Here is a 17,053-nt window from a genome sequence, read left to right on the forward strand (position 1 = left end):
CCACCGCCGCACCCAGCCCCGCGCCCGCCCGCCCGGGGATAGGTGGCCGCTCTCGCTCGACCTTCCCGCCCCGCCCCGCCGCCCCAACAGGATCCCCCCCAGCCCCCTTCGCCCGTGACCGTGGCTCCAAAGACAGCTCCCCCGCCCCCCGGCTTTCTGATGTCCCTCTACAAGTTTTGGTCTCACCCCCCCCCCCCATCTCCTTGTCCCCCCCCCTCCCTCCTATTGGATGGGCTGACTCGAGAAAGGGGCGGGGCGGGGCGGTTTGCTGTGGGGGAGGGAGCCCAGACTGCTCCGGGTCCAGCCCAGGCTCACCCCGAGCCCGCTCCTCACCTGCAGACTCCGGGAACCTCCCGATGCTGAGTCAGGAGCCGGGCACCTTGCAGCGCCTTGCCTCTGGGGGAACCCCTCTTAGTTAAGTCTCCTCTTGTTCCTTCTTGTTCTTCCTATTTTTCCATGCTCAGTAAAGGATAGGCAGGCACAGCTTCCTCGGACTATTCCTAGGGAGTTGAGGAAGGACGCATTAAATCAAAACTAACCAAATCAAGAATAATTTGACATCCCCTCTACCCTTGGATCTCGGTCTCCAGTCCCACTTGAAGGGAAACCTAAAGAATTTTCTTTTTCAGGTGGCTTTCGCAATCCACTATCCAAGAATGAGGAAATCAAGCTTAGCCTTCCCCGTGGTCAAAGTTCCTGAGGCTCCCTTGCGACGCTTGACTGAAATGTGTGAAATCTTAATTTTTCCAGGTATCTAAATTTTCGGTTAAAATAAGTTACAAGATATTTCAAAAGAGCATCTGACTTTCAGAGTCTTGTAAAGGTTTTAGCCTTATTCTGTTGAGAATGTGGTCATGGGGCGCTATGTAGTCATCTTCAGCCTACTAACTCAAACCTTCTGGCCAGAAGTATTTGAGGGGGCTGAGTACAATATCCTGGAGCTGAAATCCCACTGGCCTCATCGCTGTGTTTGCTCAGAAAAGGAATCTTAGTTCTTTGGTTTCCTCCCCACAAATGACCCTCATTATATTGCAGTTTGGGAATCAATCTCTCATAGTTGTGCTGAAGTTCTTTCCCTCCTACTATGAATTCAACCTGGTTGATAGACTTGAGAACTATATGATTGGGATTACCAGCCTAAGAATGAAAATCTGCTGAGAAAAATTACACTTCTTCTAGCAGACACTGTGAGATCTCAGCTTGGGACAGTGGGAAAAGCACTAACCTGGAATCAAGAGGCCTAGGTTTTATAGGGTTCTGAAACTTACTTTTTTAGTAATTATACACAAGTCACTTCAGTTTCCCCATCTGTAAAATGGGGATAAATTCTATTTGCACTCTATTTCACAGGCTAGTATGAGGAAAGCTTTTTATATACTTTTTAAAGTGCTATACTCATGAGTTGCTAACTTCTCCCCAGCATATGGTGCTGTAAAAGGGGCACTGTGATTCCTGCCCTAAATATGGGGGGGGGGGAGATAATGTGTGAAAGCAGTTTGAATATTGTAAAGTATTGTATAAATAAGGGATTGATATTTAGTTATAACAGTTGAAAGATATTAATAAACTAAGTACAACATATACTAATATAGTTCATCAGACTTTTATCACTAATTTTTTCTTTATTTACATAAGGGAAAGGAGATAGATTAAGATAACTCCATAAATATGCATCTTATGACCTCTTAATATCTTTTTTGAAATGAAGTTATGAGAAAAATATGATATAGTTATAATGTTTATGTAATAGGAACAAGTTATTTCTGTAAACATGTAATTTCACTTAACAGGTGCTGAACCTGAAAAGTAAACTTGTATCTCCATGGATTTATGATCTTCTTGATGTAGGTATTGCCTCTAGTATTACAGTTTTCTTACCTTCAATGATTCTCATTCATATCTTCTCTGTCTTCTCATAAATTCTCCACAGAGGTTCTACCAGACGCCTTGAAGGCCTTTCTTTCTCTTTTAACAACATGAGGATTTAAAGCATGCATGTGTAAAGTAGAGCAAAACTATAGGTGTATTTTCAATGAGCAAGAATATCTGTATGTTCAACATGAAGCCACCATGGAAAACAAAAAAAAAAAAAATGCAAGACATTCCTTGTCTTCAGGAAGCATGCAGTCTAATTGAGACAGTATTTATACTTGAAATAATGATGAAATAATATACATGAATAATACTTGAATAACTGGACAGCATCCATTTAAATGTTAAATTGTATAGCATAGACAGAGGAATCCAGAGGAATTGGAAGCTGACTAGGGTTCAGAATACCCAGGAAAAGCTTCATGAATGGGTGACAAATGAACTGGACTTCAAAGAATAGGTAGTATTGGGGGGAAGGAGATAGTTACAGTATAGGAAGGGAATAAAACCTGGAAAACACAGTACTATATTCATAACAAATATATGTTTTTGAAACAGTAAGGAAAGTTGCCTGACTCATAAATTAATCGATAAGCATTTATTAAGTCCTTATTTTTAAGCCTGTATCAGGCTCTATGCTAAATACAAAAAAAGGACCTCACAATCTAATGGGAGAGGAAAAATGCAAATGATGTACAAACAAGCTACATACAAGATCAATAAGAAATAATTAATAGAGGGGAGGCCTAGAATTAAAAGAAATTAGCAAAGACTTCCTATAGATGGTAGAATTTTAGCTGAGACTTGAATGTTCTGTGGGATGCTATCCCTCTACTGACAAAGGAGCCCATTCAAGGTGGGGGGTGGGGGTGGCAAACAGTAAAAATGTCCAGAGTTGGGAGATGGAGTGATTAAAGTAGAAGTGGTATACTGAGCAGTAGTGGCAAAAGGTTTTGGAAAGGTAGGTTGGAGCCAAGTAATGAAGGACCTTGATAGTCAGGTCGAGGGGTTCATTTGATAGAGCAAGAAATAAGGAGCTACAGAAGGATTCTGAGCAAGGGAATAACTGACTTTTATTAAGTATCTACCATCTGTCAAGCATTGTGTCAAGTGTCAGGAACAAAAAGACAAAACTCAAATAGGACAACCACTGAAAGAATACAATATCTATACATATATAAATAACAGAAAAGTTTTTGGAAATTGAGAGGAAGCCCATCACCTGGGCAGTGAACAAATTGTGGTAAATGAATATGATGGAACACTATTGTTCTATAAGAAATCATGGGAGTTCGCAATAGCCTAGAAAGACTTGCATGAACTGATGCTGAATGAAGCAAGCAGATCCAGAAGAATAGTATACACCCTAAGAGCAACATTGTGAAGTGATTACCTATAATTAACTTGCTTATTTCAGCAGTACAATAATCAAAGACAATTCTATAAGACTTGTGATGGAAAATACCATAGCCAGAAAAGGAACTATGGAGTTTAAATGCAGACCAAAGCTTACTATCTTCAGTTTTTAAAAGTTGTCATATATTGTGGGGTTTTTTACTCTTATGTTTTTTCCCAATTTGATTTGATTCTTCTTTCACAACACGATTAATATGGATTTATGTTTAACATAGTTATACATGTGTAACCTACATAAAATTGCTTTCTGTCAGGGGGGTGGAAAGGAAAGGGAGGAAGGGTGAAAATGTGAAACTCAAACTCTTGCAAAAAACTATCATTGCATATAGTTGGAAAAATAAAGAAATAAAATATTAAAAAGCAATGACAGAAAGATTCCAAAAGAATAAAAGAAAAATGAAGAACCACTGAATATTTTTGAGGAAAAGGGAAGATGTTCAGATCTGTGTTTTAGACAGATGAATCTGGCAACTGTGTGCAAGATAAACTGATGAAAACTATGTTTAAGGAAAATGAACAATATTTTCAGGACAGATTGAAAAATGGAAATAGCATAGTCAGGAGAGTCAAAAAAAACTTTAAATTATCCAGTTTAAGGGTAATAAAAACCTAGACAAAAATAATGGATAACAGTGGGAATAGAAAAGAAAGAATGGCTATAAAAGACTTTTGAAGGAAAGATTTCTTGAACTTGATAATTTTATGATATTGAAGAATAGTGAATCATAAGTTATCTCAGGATTTGAACTTGGATAACAAGTATTATTTGCAATAAAAAATGGAAAAGAAAACGGATTTAGGAAAAAAATCTGTGCTCAGTTTTGGACATGTTGAATAAATAGTTGATGGTGATAAAATAACTCTTCAAGGGAAAGAGTATAGAGAAAAACAGATTAAAATAGCAATGTCTGAACCTTTAAGGCAATCTAAAATGAAGTCAGGAAGAGGAGCAGCAAAAGAAACAATAAGCAGTGGTTAAATTAGAAACTACTGTATTGATTTAAAGACAAAAGAAAAGATAATACAGAAGTAAAGAAAAATGAATTTTAAGACAAGGTTACTGAATTTTAACTCAGTGGAGGTACAAGTTTACTTTCAGGATAGCACTTTTGGCAGCATGAAGGAAATTTAGCAAAAGTTAGATTGCAATGGAGGAACTTCCTCAGAAGTTCCAAGATGTTACTAAACTAGTGAAAAGCAAAACAGAGACTATTCAGGCAATTTCCAGAGTCAGATTTCTCAATGGTGAGGGAGTTATACTAATACAGCACCTTGCATATAGAAGGTGCTTAATGTTTAGTGAATTGAAATATATTGGAATGGCAACATGGTATTCTGGGGAAAATATAGTCAAAAGAATCATAGCTTCACTTTGAGCAAATAATTCAAGTTCTTTGAATTTGTCTCCTTATCTATGTCAGTTTTTAGCTATAAAATGAGCAAAAACTACCTGTCCTATCTACCCATAAGGTTATCATGAAGCTCAAATAAGGAAGTATATAAATAGCACTTTCTAAAAATAAAGAATTGCACGATTTTAATGTTCTTGTTGAGGTGAAAATAATGACAAATGTTGAAACTTATGTTCAATGGAGGCAAAGTCATCTACTGAGCATGAAATTAGGAATAAGGATTTCTGATGAATTGTCTTAAAATAGCTACAGGGAAGTTTTTAGGAAAACAGCAAGAAAAAAACAATAAGAGTAATTATCAAATGTTGGAAAGGATCTAAATGAAGTTAGGCAATTTTAAAATGTAGTGGAATGGCTGCTGTACAAAAAGACAAATGTGAAGAATTCAGAGAAACTTGAGATTTTATATGAACTAATATAGAGTAAAGCAGAATGAAATAAACAATAAGTAATAAGTGTATAACCTATAGCCTAGCAATCCAAGATCTGAACTGCATAGATAATTTAAATATTGAATGTAGCTCCCCAAGATATGGTTGTCTTTTTGCTGATTATCCTTTAGGCAGTCTTGCAAAATAATACTTCTTGGGATCATTTTGATCTTGCCCCAGGCTATCTTCCAAATGATAGCTAGAATATAGTTTATAGCTAGGTCTCCACAGATGTTGACAGAAATATTCATTAGCTCCTATATCAACATTCAAAGTAACAATGTATAATAGGTAAAGAATAGCCTTTATTTCACCCCACAGATCATTCAGAAAACATAAATTACTCTCAGAAACCCAACTAAGTAAAACTTACCCTTTTTGATAAGTGCCACCTATCCCCAAGTAAGTCAGGTCTCCAGATTTATACCACCACCCTATGCGTTGGTTGGACTCCCCCTTGAAAGGCAAATTCACTTGAAGTTGCTAGAGAAACAACCTGCACACATTCATTCTGAAGAATCTCACTTTCAGTCCAAAAATAGATATAGATACACATATATACATACATATATACACATGTATATGTTATATTTATGCCTTTAGTCATATGGTACTATCCTAACTCCCCCAGAAATGGAATGAACTTGAGGTCTCAGAAGAACAAATTTCTTCCCACTGAAGATAATTCATAGTGATAATGGACATTATTTGAGGCATCTAGATGGCAGTGGTTAGAACTCTGGGCCTGTAGTCAGGAAGACCTGAGTTCAAATCCAGCTCAGACACTTACCAGATGCATGACCCTGATAAATCACTTACTTAACCTCGGTATGCCTTAAGCCCTGGAGAAGAAAACAGCAAATCTTTCCTAAGAAAACCTCGTGTACAGCATTGGCATGCTATGAGCCACAGGGTCATAAAGAGTTGGACATGACTTAAGCACCACAATAATGAAACACATTGCTCCCCCATATTATGGCTCAGTGCCTTACTAATTCTCCAAATTGAAGGTTATATGCTTGATCCTCTTCTCCCCAGAAATCTAATCTTTTCTCTTTGGAAACCTAGATTCCAAAGACTGGTACTATCCAGAAACTCTGCTTTCTCTCCTTAGGAAGTTGGATGCTCTTTTCTTCAAGAGGCTAGTGTTGCCATTGTCTGGCAAATTTCCTGTCCTCTTTCCAAGAGGCTGGGACCCCAGAATTCTACAGTCTACCCATGAATCCCTTCTTTATTGCTACCATTTCTCAGATTGAAAAGTTGTCACTGCCTCTCTGTGACTGAGGTCAAGCAGTAAGTGGGCCCAGGAGAATTCTTGGACCACAGGGTTCAATGAAAGCAGATGCAAATACAATATGCCTCTATCCCAAGACAATCATTTAGTAAATCCAAACCCTCCACAGAGTGATACAATCAAAATCCCAAATTGTTGCTTCCTGGTAAACTCATTAAGTTGATTAGTGAACTTCCCTAATCAAAAAGTAGTTTATAATCAACTAACTAAAGGCAATAATTAACAGAAAACAGGTTGAATTCAATTGTTATTGCCATCAAAACATTCAAGTCATAACCAATATCCTTTCTGTTAACACACAAGTCATCCCAAGTGGGATCAATTGCAACCTCTCATTTAGGCAATCAAATCTTAGACATTTATTGTCTGTGTTACTCTAAGTCATTTAACCTGTCTGCCTCGGTTTCCTTATCTGTAAAATGGATAAATAAAAGCAACTCCCTCTCAAGGATAAGAATAAGTTAATATTTATAAAGCAGTTTGCAAATCTTAAAGTGCTATATAAATGCTATTATTATTTCAACTCAACAAAAATTTACTGCCTACCCTAAATGATATGCACTGAAGATACAAAAATGAATAGCCCTTTCCTTGAAGAACCTTACATTTTATTGTGAGAATAATAGCATGTAACTATGAAGTATCTAAGAAGTAGCTTTAACAGAGAAAAAGAATATTTAGGGCCTCAAAAAAAGGCTTGACTTGGTATCTGAACTGTGCTTGAAGAAAACTTGAGCAGTCAGGGGTGAGGAGACAGTATATTTCATGTGATATCAATCACCTCTGCAAAGGCATAGATGTGAGATATAGGGTTATCATGTGGGTAAGCAGCAAGTGGGGAATAAAGCTTTAGAAGAGCAGGAATAGAGGGAATCATATTAAGTCAGACTAGAGCCAGGTTGAGGAAGGCTTTCATAGAATTATCCAATTAATTGTAGTGATCAATAGATAGATATTTATCTAGTAGTAGTAAACAGAAATTAAAAATCTCAGACCTTTTACTCCCATTTCAAAACAAAAAATGTCTGTAGCATTCAAAAATTAATTTAGTGTCAAAAATTTGCCTCACAGTTCAAGAGATGTTATATGTGTTCCTTGATCTCAATGGCTTATAAGCAAAAGTAAGATAAATGTTTGAAGTGACGGTCTTCTAACATTATGGTAAAGAAATTGTTAAATAAAGAAAGAAATCACCATGCCACAAATACTGAAGAACATGGCATGGTTGTGCTAATCTCCAGTTCAAATTACCCCCGATGCAATACCTTACAATCAGGCTGGGTTCAACTCCTGCCTCTCTATCCCTTATTATCTAAATGGTCAAGTCACATAATCTTTCTAGGCCTTTCTTCATCCCTGGATAACATAAAATGAAAGGTTTAGATCAGATGGCATTTAAAGTCATTTTCAGTTGCAAAACTATGATATTAGCTTCCTATAATCCTATGAATGAAGGTTGGAGGGGTGGGGGAATCTAGAAAGAAGACATTGAACTTCAACTTTCAAGGCTTAGATCACACCTCTCCTACATGACTACCACTGCCACCACTCTTTCCCCTCTCCTCATAAACTCAGCAAGTGGTTTGGCCCAATTCCATGTGACTATTAATCTTTATTCAATAGTCACCAAAAACCTGCAAAAGAATGAAATGTGGGAGTAAGGCCCTCTGACAGATCTGTACCTGAAATCTTGTACAACTTCCTGCCTTCATTCTATTATGTTTGACCTAGAACTTTCAGGCCCTTTTATTCACACTGATTTATTGAACAAAGACAGACAAAGCAAAATTCTACTGAATTCATTAGTTAAAAAGAAATTCCAAAATGAAATTTGTACAAGTTCACAAATTTGGGAAGTTAATAAATGAAAGTTAAGTGGTTGTCAATTAAAATACAAAATGTCTTGCTTTCTTTTGAAATTCAATGCTACCATCCTTTAGAAAAATAATCATTTCATATATTAGAAAATTTTAGTTGAGACAAAAAAAGACAGACTATTATGACAGTCTAGTTGATAAAAGATGTAATAGTTATAAAGTCATCAAGGCATAGTTTATCAAACATTCTACTCATGTTTCAGATGAGCACAGTGTAGTGACTTAAATTTTGTTGTTTTTGCAGGCAAGTTAATCAATACCTTTTGATTGTTATGCACAGAATACTCTAATAGAAATGTTACTTCAATTTATAAATGAGTAATGGAAAAATGATTCAGTTATAAACAATACAGTATGCTTCCCCTTTACCTTCCCTAATTCTCAATGATCCAAAATGATCTAAGAGAATGCAGACTAGAAAAGCAAGAAAATACATAGATTTACCATGGGTTCACTATCTTCCCCTCCCTATCTTAAGCTACTGACACTGAGGGGGATGAGAGAATGCTAGACTTGGTGCCAGTAAGTCCTGAGTTCAGATCCTGTTTAGATGCTTAAATAATTGTGTAATCCTCAGCAAATCACTTTACTAACCTGGGCTCAGTTTCAATTATCAGTAAAATGAGGGCGTTGAACTTAATGACTTGCCATTTTCTTTTCAACTCTAAATCTATAATACTATGACCCTAGTGTTTCAGTGAAGATTTTTGGAATTTAAGAAAGATCATGAAAAGAAATTTGTATTTTTTTAAACTCCTGACAGGAATGCTATTTGTCCTTCATTCTTAAAAAAAGACCAAGGTATTGGGGGGGGGGGGTGATACCATGATGTACATGTGAATTGGATTTGAATGAGAGGGGCTCGGTGTTCAGTGACCAGATATGGATCAGGATGACTGGAGATGGCCCTGGATGCGAGGCAATAAGGGTTAAGTGATTTGCCCAAGGTCACACAGCTAGTAAGTCTCAAGTGTCTGAGATCACAGTTGAACTCTGTACCTCTTGACTCCAGGGTTGGTGCTCCACTGCACCACCTAGCTGCCCATCAAAACATGTATTTTTGGTTGATGTAATTCATCAGTTTTTAAGGAAGAAAGAGCATCAGACCACCTCAGGAGATTGGAAAAAAAAAAAGCTCCATATATACCAAATAGTTGTAGTATTACTGTCTGTGGTAGCAAAAAGTAGAAATAAATCCATTAATTAGGAAATTGCAAAATAAATTGTAGTATTGTGAATGTAATGTAATATAATTGTGCAGTGACAAATTCATAGAAAGATATACATGAATTGATATGGAATGAAACAAGCTGAACTGAAAGAACAATAAACATGACTACTGAGACAATATTATGTGTGATACAAAATAATCATGAGGTAGAAGCAAAAAGACATCTTCATGCTGTCATGCTCCTGTGTTCCATTCTCTTCTTCCACTACAAGTTCCAACCTTAGGACTCCAGGTTTCTAAGTAGTGAGCATTTATCATTTCTTACTACTCCATGATCATTTTAAAACTATGCCTGGGCCAGGTGCTTATCCCTGAACCCCTATCAATTCCACCACTGAAAACAGTAATCAACAATACAAAAATTGTTCTTTCTGGTCAATACTCCCCTACAGGGGTTGTCTTTCCCTATTACACTGTAAGACTGATGGCAAGGACTGGATTTGTATTCCCAAAACTTAAAACAGTTCACAGTACATACTAAATTTTTTTTCCATATCATCCCATTCTAACATGACTTCTAATCACCATATCTGAACCTCATGCTACTGATTAGGATTCTTTGAGACAGAGAGTAGAGATGGTCAAGCTGTTAGAAGGCTAGGGTCACAAGGGTAGTAGAGCAAAAGAAATTAGTGTCAGTGACAAGAATTTCCCATTCTGGTCCTGCATCACTAGCACTGTAATACCAGAAGTGTTTTCAAGTAGAAAGGAGAGTTCTAGAGGTTTTCTCACTTTGTGGTGGACTAGAATAGCACCCAGTAACAGAGAAAAATTCACTCTGACAGAGGTTCAAGAGGGGAAAGTGGCAGGAGATATAATAGAAAATGAAAGCAAATACTAACAGAGTCACTAAGGAACCATGAGAGACAATATCTATTGTGGGTCCCACATCATTGTAACTTTATGCAACTTGCATTCAGTGATCACTGAGAGAAGCTGTTCACTGGAAGGCATACTTATTTTCCCAGAACTCTTCTGAGACCTATTTTGATTTCTTTGACCTTTCAATAAAACTTTTAATCAATTTTGTTAACTGGATTATTATAAAGAGAAGCTAGTAATCACAAACTGGATAGAATCAAGTTTTCCAAGACCTCCTGGGTAAGGACTTTAACCAGAGAGATGAGAAATTCCCCACAGTGATTTCAGGGCCTTCATGATATGAAAGCTTCTAGCACAGTTTACATAGTCTTTAACTAACTATCTTTGTTACATTTGGTTACACATTTTTATAACATCCATTTCATTCACAGCAGAAAAATGAGTTGACCAGATTGTGAATTAAAGAAAATAAGTAATTTTGGGTTGATTTTTTTTAATCAAAGCCTAGTAAGCTTAAAACATATTTGTCACTCATATATTCATTTTTGTTTAATTTGATAATACTATGAATTGTTTAATTTTATATTATCAATAACACCAAACATTTAGTCATTCTTTTCGATGAGGATTCATTATTGACATGATCCCTACTTTCTAGGAGCTTTGACAATAGTGTTAAGCTCTCTCACTGCTTCACCAAAGCACAGAAACAAAGGAGCAGTCTAGTACTTATCAGTGAGGTCATGAGTCTACATTCAGAATGACAGAAATGGGGAACACATACCTCCATCATAAAATGGAACAACTCTAAGAAGTCTGATTAGTGTCAGTCATTTCCTTCACACTTGTGGTAGCTTATCTCCTGATCTCCATTTTGACAATTAATGCTGGTTATGGAGATAGAAGAATTTCAAGCAGAAGAAACAGCATAAGCAAAAAGGTATATATATATATATATATATATATATATATATATATATATATATATATATATATATATATATAAATAAAAGGCAAGGAGTAGTCAAAAAACTGGCAAATAGTTCAGTTTGGCTAAAGAGTAGACATGTATAAGATAGCTTTGGAGACAGCTGTGAACCTGGAGTCAGGAAAATACAAGTTCATATATGAACTCAGAACTTCCTTTCTCTCTTTGGGTCCAGACATTGGGCTCCCCTCTCCTCTTTTCTTTTCTTATCTATTTGACTCCACTCTAGACAGATTCCGTTCCACTGGATGCTGCCATGTGCTTCTGCTGCAAGATGCCATTGCAAGAATCAGAAGAACATTATTCACACGAACATCAACTATGATGGACTTGTTCAATTTTGTAGTACAAAAATCAAAGACTATTTTAAAAGACTTGTGATGGAAAATATCATCCATATCCCAAGAGGGATCTGTGGAATTTAAAGGCAGACCAAAAATTTACTATCTTCAATTTTTAAAACGTGTATTATGTATTATGATTTTTCCTCTCTATTGTTTGTTTTATGTTTTGATTTGATTCTTCTTTCACAACGTAACTAACATGGATTTATATTTAGCATCATTATATATGTATAGCCTATATTGGATTGCTTTCTGTCAGGGGGAGAAGGGAGAGAAGGGAGAGAGGGAGGAAAATATAAAACTAAAAATCTTGCAAAAATATGATTGTTGAAAACTACCATTTTTTGTAGTTGGAAAAATAAATAAATAAAATATTTTTTTAAAGGTGGCATTTTCAAACTCTTATTTTAGAACTTAATCTTGGTTTTAAAGGCCACCATGAACTTGGCTGATCTTTTAGCAAGTCAGTCACTAAAAGATCCATTTGCTCTGTCAGTTCCCTCCATCCAGTGGTCAATGCCTTATAATTCCATCAGGGTGAGTGAGGAATTTCTTCATGACCTAACAATGAGTCATATTTTATTGTTATCAGCTTCTTTACCAAACTCCACTCTGTTTTAGAGCTTTTTCTATTTCAAATACCATCACCTTTTCAAGTCATTCAGGTTCATACATTCATTCATCCTCTTCACTCTCACCTTCTATGTCAAGTCATAGATTTTACCACTGCTCTATTTCTTACAGCTGTTCGCTTGTCTTGATTATACCAGAACCAAACTAATTTAGGCATGCATCACTACTCTACATACACTATTACAATGGCCTTCTAATTCTCTCTTCTCTCCAATCCATCTTCCACACAGCTGCCAAATTGTTATTCCTAAAGCACAGGTGTGACCATGTCATGCCCTGCTCAAGAAGTTTGTTTCTACAGTAAAATTTTTTAATTAAAAACATTTAAAGCCCTTCATAAACTGCCCCCTTCTGACCTTTCCACACTCTTTATATTTTATTTCTCTTCATATGTCATTCTATAATCTAGTGATACTGGCCTTCCTGCAGTTTCTTACAAATGGTACTTATTCCATCCCCTGACTCCCTGGTTGATCACTAGCTCCCTTCCCTGCCTGGATTGCTTTCCTCACTTCTGTCTCCTGGCTTCCAAGACTCAGTTGAAATCTTATCTTTGACAGGAAGTCTTTCCCAGAATCCCACTCCACACTCCCCCACACACACTTCCAGTGCCCACCCTCTAATTTTTTACTTTTCTGGTTGTACTTTAGCTAACTTGTTTGTAGAGTTATTTATGTGTTATTTCCTCTGAGAACATGAGCCTCTTGAAAGCAGGGACTGTGTTTTTGCCTATCTTTGTATCCTTGGTGCTTACCACAAAGTAAACATTTAATAACGCTTACTGACTGACAATGCCTTTTTTGTACATTTATAGCCTTTCACAATTGGACTCCATCTGATGTTTTCTGCACTGATCTCACAATACTCTCACCCATTCTATTCAAATTGTCCTAATTGATAAATCCTGGACATGGATTTGCTTTCTTCTCTTCACCATCCAAGATGCTTGTCATCTTTGCCTCTCTACCTCTTGGAATCATTAGCTTCTTTCAAGGCTTGGTTCACATTCTTTCCTATTTTACCTATTGTTTGTCTGTATTCCTCAACCCCTCAAAGTTACTCTGTGTGTGTATGTGTGTGTGTGTGTGTGTGGTGTATGTATATACATATATGTATATATTTTGTAAATAATTCATTTGTACACGTGTTGTTTCCTCCAGGAGAATATAAGATTCTTGGAGCAACAATGTTTGTTTCATTTCTGTCTTTGTATCTCATATGTCTAGTACAGGAACTGGCACACTGGTGGTTGCTTTAAAAAGCATTTGCTGAATGGAATAGAATGTGAAGACCCAAGGAACATATCGACCAGCTTAATATTTTAAAAGGCTTGTGGAAAAGATAAAAGTATGGCTAAGTAACTGAAGATGAGTACAATTTGTGGCACTATCCAGAAAGAATAGTGTTAAGAATGCCAACAGTATGAACTCAAGATGGAAAAGAAATGCACAATAAAAAGGAGTGGTAGTTTTTTTTGTTTTTTAACAATATTAGGGAAGAGAAGATCAAAAAAGAGATAAAACTGCAATTTGGTGTAAATGAAAGGATCACAACAAAAAAATACAGAGAAAACAGAACTGAATAAGTCATATTTTTGTTTTCGCTTCCAAAAGAATGATCTTTGTCCTGGAAAACAAAGAACAAAAATGACTAAAAAGAGATGAAATCAATACTAAGTAAAGTCATAATGCTTACCTACTATTCTTATGTCATCAGGCTATACCACTGAGTGCTGAAAGAACTGGCAGATGTTATTCCTAAGCCATGTCATCTATGAAACATGATGGAAAATAAAAGATCTGACATTGGAATAAAGGAAACATGTCCTGAATCTCCACCTACCCCCCAAAAAAGAAAGGGATAAGGAAAGAAAGTAGAACCTGCAAGCTGTAAGATGATGATCTTGCTTTTAATTCCTGGCAAAATTCTAAAATACATCATTAAAGGTGTGGTTAGTAAACTTCTAGAAGAAGAAACAATGATTATCTAGGGCCACCAAAAAGATCATGCTGGACTAAACTTACTTTGTTAGTTGATAACACAATGAAACTGGCAAATCAGTAGAATGCTTCAGATATAATTTGCCTAGATTTTTTCAGTGTAACATTTTGACAACATTTTCATACTATTCTTCTGGAAAAGTTGGAAATAAAAGGCTCACAAGTCAAGAATGTTTTTTTTAAATAAAATGGTTTTTAAATATTTAAATAAAGTATTATTGTCTTTTAAAATGTAAACATCATCCTAAATTTTAAGACTTCCAAAAATATGGTTTGGTCAAATTTGACCCTCAGAATATAGTGTCTAACCCCTGAGGCCTGAAGACACATATATTAGGTAGATACAAAACTGATTGAATGACTAAGTTCAGACAATAATCACGATTCTCTATCAGCTTGCAAGGAATTCCTATGTAGGCTATTAGGACCTTGAGGGAATGTTTTAGTTGGCCCTGAGCTGTTTATCAATTCTCAAAGACTTGGATAAAGGTAAAAATGATATGTTTATCATATATCCAGGTCAATCAGTCAATAAGAATTCACTAAACACTAAACACTAACTGTGACAATGCTGGGAAAGATAGTTAACATATTGGATGGTAGATTCAGAACCCAAGATCTTCATAGACTAGAACATTGGGCTGAATCTAAAAAGATAAAATTTAATTGGGATAAATATAAAGTCATACCATGCAGTTAAAAAAAATAAAACTCACAAGTACAGATGGAAAGAAGTTTAGACTGAAATGGGTATGAAGAAGATGTAGGGATTTTAGTGAACCCCAATGTTAATTAACAGGGTGATATGGAAGGAAGCTAAAATAGTTGATGAGATCTTGGACTACATTCCTTGAATAAGGAAATAGTCCCACTGTAGGTTGTTTCATCTGGAATATTATGGTCAATTCTGGTTGGCACAATTTAGGAAGGCCATTTTCAAATTGGATGATGTCCAGAACAGAACAACCAGAATGGTGAAGGACCTTAAATTCAAACCATATGAATGTCATTTGAAGACAATAATTTTTAACACAGAAAGAAAAAATTCAGTGGGGATCAGAGTGGGTAATTGCTATCTTCAAGTATCTGAAGAGCTTTCATATTTTTTAAAAAAAAAAAGGATTATACTTTTCTTTTGACCCAGAGGACCAAAGGATGCAAGAATACAAAGGATAAGTTGAAACGATATAGAATTAGTCTTGACTTAAGGAAACACCTCTAAATAAGAGATATCCCAAAGTGGGCTAGAAAGGGCTGCCTTAGAAGATAGCTGGTGCCAATACTTTGGATGTAGTCAAAAAAAAGCTGAATGACCACTTAGCAGGTATGTGTGTGTGTGTGTGTATATATATATATATATATATATATATATATATATATATATATATATCTCCTTACTATAGTAAGGATTCTTTTTTGATATGGTTCGGACTGGTTGGGTTCAGATGTTTCTTCCAAATCTGAAATTCTATGTTTCTGTGATTATTTGAACTAAAGAAGGAAAGAATCAGAAAGCAAACAATAACTGAAGGATACAGTAAAGGGGAAAAAAGTATGTAGTAAAGTAATAAACCATCAAAATTTAATTTAGAACTTATTTCTACCACTCATAGCTTTATATTTTGTTTTAATCTGATATAAAATTGTTTTTTTTTTCAGGTTTATTGTAATGGTTTGCCATTTCCTTCTCCAGGCACAGAGATTAAGAGACTTGCCCAAGGTTTGAGTTCATCCATTTGAGTCTGGATTTGAACTCAAATCTTCCTAACTCTAAGCCCAGAACTCTATCCATTGTGCCATCCTAGCTAACCCATAGATATTGTTTGTATTCATAAATAAGTATAAACCAAACCTTTCAATTTAAAAACTATCCCAGATTCATATCATTTTTTGAGTCACCATCAACTCAAAATAACTACTTGTAAGCCCCAACTAAGGTTCCTTTTGCCACACCAAACATTCAATAGCAAACATTTTTGCTTTAGACATGTACTATCGTCAGTGTAAAAAGAATGAGTAGGAAAGTGTAGTAAAAAAACAAATGACAAGGGAAAGTCCCCTCTTTACACAGGAATACACTTCCACAGAATCCTCCTTCAAACCAGCTTCCTACTTCTCTGTCATGATTCCAGTTCCTGTGCTTGTCTATTCACACTGTGTGAGTGAGTAACTCAGGAAGCTGTTGCAATAGTACTCAAATAACTCTTCTGCTTCCCCAACACAATGAGAGGATAAATACAGCACACATACTCAGTGGGTACTAAGAAAACCTCATGAAACTCAAAGTGTGCAGGGTTAAGCATTGATACTATCAGAACAGATCCTCTGAACAAGAACTGCCACTAAGGGGTGAAATCTCCTATTACCATTTCTATCAGGGATCCATTACACTGGCATGACCTAGACAGAAATGAGGAAAGTCTCCTGGAATGGCTAGCATTCAACACAGTCGTGCTGCCTAAATAGCAATGCTGCTTCTGCTGACTCTGCTAATCCCTTCAGGGCAGGGGCTCTGAGAGAGAGAGAGAGAGAGAGAGTGATGGATGACAGATACATGCAAATAAAAGACAGACAGACATGCATAATTACATTCCTTTGTAATCAGATGCATTTTATTTTATACATTGCAAACATTTTAAGAAGTGCTCCATGGCTTTATCCGAGTGACAACAGGGTCCTTTACACACACACACACACACACACACACACACACGCACGCACGCACGCACGAAC

At 36.2% G+C, this 17,053-nt stretch overlaps 1 protein-coding gene and 1 long non-coding RNA gene across 3 annotated transcripts in view; one reads left to right on the plus strand and one right to left on the minus strand.

The window, feature by feature from the left end:
• Positions 1-567, minus strand: part of NHSL1 (NHS like 1) — a 264,064-nt gene extending 263,497 nt beyond the window's left edge. Inside the window, 1 exon segment of the mRNA XM_074187692.1 lies at positions 334-567. The gene's annotated coding sequence lies outside the window, so the exon portion shown is untranslated.
• Positions 186-13,536, plus strand: LOC141488022 (uncharacterized). 2 transcript variants are annotated; one of them, XR_012468567.1, is made up of 4 exons: positions 189-414; positions 630-750; positions 1,791-1,844; positions 11,519-13,536. It is a non-coding gene; the product is annotated as an uncharacterized LOC141488022 (long non-coding RNA). The 2 variants fall into 2 exon arrangements; XR_012468566.1 differs by having other exon boundaries at positions 186-750.
• Positions 13,537-17,053: the final 3,517 nt, after the last annotated feature.

Source organism: Macrotis lagotis, chromosome 5, assembly GCF_037893015.1.
Source record: "Macrotis lagotis isolate mMagLag1 chromosome 5, bilby.v1.9.chrom.fasta, whole genome shotgun sequence".
NCBI lineage: Eukaryota > Metazoa > Chordata > Mammalia > Peramelemorphia > Peramelidae > Macrotis > Macrotis lagotis.